This window comes from Microtus pennsylvanicus, chromosome 2 (genome assembly GCF_037038515.1).
Source record: "Microtus pennsylvanicus isolate mMicPen1 chromosome 2, mMicPen1.hap1, whole genome shotgun sequence".
Taxonomy (NCBI): Eukaryota; Metazoa; Chordata; class Mammalia; order Rodentia; family Cricetidae; genus Microtus; species Microtus pennsylvanicus.
Window position 1 is genome coordinate 50,518,498 of NC_134580.1, and position 5,418 is coordinate 50,523,915.

A 5,418-nucleotide genomic window follows, 5' to 3' on the forward strand; every position below is an offset into this window, starting at 1 on the left:
AAATACACAGAGAGTCTGGATTATATATATTTTTGTGTTTTCTTTGAATTTTTTTGACTATGAATGAGCTAAGTACAAAGACACATTTTATTGTATGGGCTGCTAAGCTAAACATTAAAGGTATCTTGACTCCAGAATTTGGGTCTAAGGATTTGTTGCTTTAAAAAAGAGGTTCTTCTTTTGTTTCCACAGAAGATGAGAACCTGTGGATTCATTTCAGGCTAATGTGGTTTGATGGTCCAATTCCACAGAAAGGTTGCCATGAATACCCCCCCAAATACTTCTCCCATCAAAAAGCAGGAAGTAGTTTGGAGAGAACTACACTCATATTCCCAAATATTGTTTAAAAATGTTTATTTTCATTTAAAAAGGACTATTATACTATAGTGATTTGCATTGGTATGGATCTTGGCTTATTGATACAAATTTAAGGTCAATTTTGTAATACTGTATATATGTATTTCTGATCTTGATTAAGGTATTATATTTGTGCAGCTCATTTTTAAATGTAATGTATAAGAAATTAATAAATATAGGTTAATAGATAATCATCTATAATAGTCAAGCTTGTAGTGATATTATTTAGGTTTTCTAGATATATTGAGATATATTTAAGTTAGATAAGTATTCTTCAAACCTTTCAGATATCTTCAGAATATGGCATTCAAAATGTTTTCAGAAGTTAAGACTTTTCATGACAATGAGACACATTTGCTCCTGGCAACACCAATAACTTCAAGAAAAAGATGGGCACCAAAGAGGCTCCTTATGGAGTTGGTTAGCCTTTTGGGCAAGAAACTGCTCTTGCCTGGACTGCTTGATGAAATGAACATGCAGGACCCACAGAAAAATGGCTGCTGAACTTGTCTAAAGGTGAGATTGTTCTTCAGGATATCTGCTTCATAAAAGGGTGTGCAAGACATGTGCAGGACACAAAAGAATGTGGCTGACAAACTCCCACTATAGGTGGAAATGTCCTTGAAATTTCCTGCTATGTGGAAAAGTCTGTCAGATACTATGGGCCAGTAGGCTGAAGATGGATACCCTAATGGTCCAGGAGAACTTTGGGTGACTGTCCAGGCAGCAAGATGTCTCTGTCAATCAAGAGTTTTGGAAGTTTCTTACAATGAACTTCCTGTTTACTTAGGTAATATTATATCCTTCTGGAGTCTTTGATGAGTTGGAGAATATATAGTTATAGTTTTCCTTAGTTATGATAAAAGATAAAGTAGATGTATTTATAACTATAATTCTTGTTTGATACCTCTTTTGCTAAATGTAGTTTTACTATGTTAAAGTTAAAAATTTCTTTTTTATTTAAACAGAAAGGGGAGGTAATGTGGGATTCCCCTCTGTATGCTGTGAATACCACTGGTTAATAAAGAAGCTGTGTTGGCTCTGTCTCTGTGACCTTCATGGCCTTTCTCACCACCTGACAACAAGCTCAATTTTCAGACCTCAACTTTAAAGTCACTGGAGGTCAAAGGTCCTTTTAGCAATGTATTTCTTTCCACTTGGCACATAGCCCTGGTTACATATTTCTGTGACTGACTGATTAAATTTAATTTTCAAAAAAGCATTATTTTTCTGTAAAAGTCACATAAATTTTGAACAATGCCAAGGTAATAGCTACTTATCCATAACCCAACACTTAAGAACGGAGCCTAGATCAACTAGAGACCAACTCCATTCAAAAGAACTTCAGTTGAAGTTTTCTTTTTTGTATAATGCTTTGTATATAAATGAATAACAAAGCCGAACAAACAGAGCTCCCACACAACTACAACCTACTACACAACACCTTTCAAGTCAGAAAATTGAAGCTTAAAATATTGTCAATGAAGACACTTGCAAACATAAATGAAAAGATGAGATCAGTAGCCTGTCGGCACTGTAATTTTCTTTCTGCAACTCTGTTTCAGAATGAAGATACTTTTTGGTAACAGGGAAATAACAAGAAATATATTCTTATTCTTCAAGTTAATGCCATTTTCTACACATACATACAAAATGAGTATGTTTGATTTTCAGGGGAGGAAGTTTCAGCACACAATGACAATTGATCGGTCACCTCAGAGTCCTTGTTACCCCAGAGCATGACTTCTCCCTCAGATCACCTAAATCAATCGCTGTCTGCGTTTCAGCTCTTCCGATTATGGTGATAGTTATAAATGACCTTCAGTATCAGGTACTGAGCTGCTGTGCTAAAAAGATGAATTGCTTCCCCATGGGAAGGACCCAGGATTCAGACACCATTTTTCTAAGTGTTAGAAATAACTGGTATGGAGGTGGAGGGATGGGCAGTGCTATTGGGGATAATCAGCAACACAGGCAGTGGAAATGTTTCAATATAGGGCTTGATTGAAAGATCTCAGGAGAGAGAATCTATGGAATTATGAAGAGGTCCTGCCTAGAATGCTAGCATCATGTGTACCTGGTGCCCAGAAATAGAAGTTCATTTACGGGACTCTGATTGCTATACCAGTGGCCTCTGCTTGTAAGGGACCTTTCTGTCACAGGAAGATGAATGTAGTCTTCCAGGTTACTGTTCAAATGTGTCCCCTTGGGATGAGTGCATACCTCCAGGTCCATTCCAATTAATTCTTGAGATGAACTGTAGCTTCAAGTGTTCAGGGCCTGCTGTCCACAGTGGAAGATCACTTGGGAATATCCCAGGGGGTCAGTCATATTGGTCTAGGAACATAACAAATGAAATGACCGATAACTCACAGTCTCTGTCCATTTCCTGCAGGCAAGTGATTAATGAACAGCCCACAGTCAAAGGCTGAGATACATAGTCAATACCTGGTCTATTTTGTGACTCAAGATAAGTGATGTTTCAGTTTGTGTCAAGTGACAAATGATAACCAAATTAGCATCGCCATTTATTTCGGTGAATTACCTTATTCCCACAGCCACCACTATCATGCTTATCATCATGATTTTTTTTCTGAGTAGTTACAGGGAGCCAGAGGCCAAGCTATAAACTTCAGGGCATACCACAGGAAAATACATGGTTCCTGCCCTCAGAAGCGTCAATTCACCTTGCACTCCTACAAGTTTCCTAAGGACCTCAAATAATGGTAATTAAGAAACCAGAAGTTGACACAAGGCTGTGATTCCATCACTAAGGATGTAGAGGCAATAGTATCTAGAGTTCAAGGCTAGTCATGCCTATGTAGAAAGTTCACTATAATCTGTACTACAAAAGACTGTCTAAAGTTAAATAAATAATACACACCCTACACACCCACGTGTTAATAGACATAAAAAACAACAAAAACTGTGCCATACTCTTTGGGCTGGTTTTTGTGATTTATCCATTCCCCGAAAGTAGTTTCAACTTGCAGATTGATTATTGCTCTGTATGGATAAAGAAACACAAATGGCTTAAGTCATTTGTCTGAGGTTAGTGAAGTAGGAAGATGTGGAATTAAGGCTTCAGACTAAGGATCTGGACTGAAGGATCCATATTTTTTTTATAGACCAATCATAGCTGGAGTTGAAGCCAATCAGAGAGGCAAAGACCATTGCCCTAACCCTCAGTAGGTTGATGAGGATGTGTGTGAGTGGTTATGATGTCCAGGTCAGCAAGATCACACTACAATGACGATGATCCAGAATTCATAGGCTGGGGAGATAGTACAGTCAGTAAAGGGCTGGCAATACAAGCATGAAGACCTGAGTTTGATCTCACAGAACCCAAGTTAAAAACACAGGTGAGGTAGTCCGTGCTTGGGATTCTAGCACTGTGATGGTAGAGACTTTTATTATACCCCAAACTCACATTCAGCTAGATCTGATGTTGGTCAGCCTGAGGGATGGGGTGGGCATGACAGCACGTGCCTTTAATCCCAGGACTTGGCAGATAGGGGCAGAGGCAGATCTCTGTGATTTCGGGACAGCCTGATCTACAGAATGAGTTCCAGGACAAGCAGGGCTACATATAGAGAGCAAGACTCAAAAATCCAAAACAAAACAAAACAAAAAAAAAACCTCTGGCTTTCATAAACACACACACACACACACACACACATACCACAAACCCTGACTTTTGTAAATAATTCTTTCTGGACACTAATTTACTTTGCATCCATTTTTTTTTTATTTAATGATTATAACTAAGTGAATGTGAGCATATATTTACTATGATTTAAAATGACATGAATCTTTGAATAGTTGACATTTAAGAATATAATTCTTTGTGGAGAGTAAGGGGGCAATAAGGGAGTTCCCATCTATTTATAACTCCAGGTTATAACATATCATTGTGGAAACTCCAGGGCAGGAACTTCAAACCATGGATGTCAACTATACAAAGATCCACGTCTTTCTAAGCCTGTGTCTACTTTCACAACAACAGCAAACCCCTGGTATTAGAGAAGACAGGAACTAGAAACACAGGGCTTGCCAGTTAACCTTTGCATTTACTTGGATCTTACAATAAGGCTTAAGGGTTGCTATCTCCCCGTTTTAGAAGTAGAAACTAAAGCACTGGGGTCTGGAGTAGAATCATGCAACTTTGCTTTCTTCCATGGTGTGTTAAGGGCCTCACTTAAGGAACTTGTGTGTTTTTGCCAGGAATTAGTTGTTTGGTCTGTGGATCTGTTTTGAACTCATGGTAGGATAGGATCCATCCTGCTGGGAAGAGGTGGACGCCCTGATTCTTGTTGACATAAAATTTTGCCCTACTGAGGAGACTTCTTACTAATCCTGCCCCTGATAAGGAAGCCAGTTCTCCAGGAACTTTGCCAGTTGTTGCAGTAACCAGGTTGTGTACCCACCTACAGCTGACTTGTGAGCTGCCTGTGGCACCTTGGAATGAGAATTCAATTTGGAAACAATCATATACAACTTCCAAACAGGCAGTGGGAGAACTGGCAGGCGGGAAAAGAACATTGTTTGCAAATCTTTAAATGTGCCAACAGCAGAGGGCAGTGAAGAGGCGGTTTAATTTTTGAGGAGGGATGAGCGTAGAAGCCCAGTGGTTAGGACTCTTAGGCACCAACAGCCCTTTAGGGAGGAGGTTGCTGGCAAGCGAAGTGTTGCTTGTAAGGCTTTTATACTCCAGGTACAAAGAATTTATTTTTCTGGTTCTCCCTAGCTCTTGATAACCTCGGGCAAATATAACTTAAAAAAAAAAAGCCTTCTTCGGCGGGTCACTTTGTACAAACTCTCCCAACAGAGCCGCGGACAATGCCATGTCTTTAAGAGAGGGGTTGTTTGGGGGACTCCAAGAATGTCTGGGAAGGGGTTGAAACAATAGGCCAAAGGAAAACTCCAGACTTCTCCCAGCAAGGGAACAGTATCTGCTACAGTGGGCAAGCATTTGCCGTAGTTGAAACCTGGGGTGGAGGATCCAGCGCCCGCCCGGAGGCTGCCCAGAGGCTCCCCCGTGACTACCCAGCTTCTCACAGC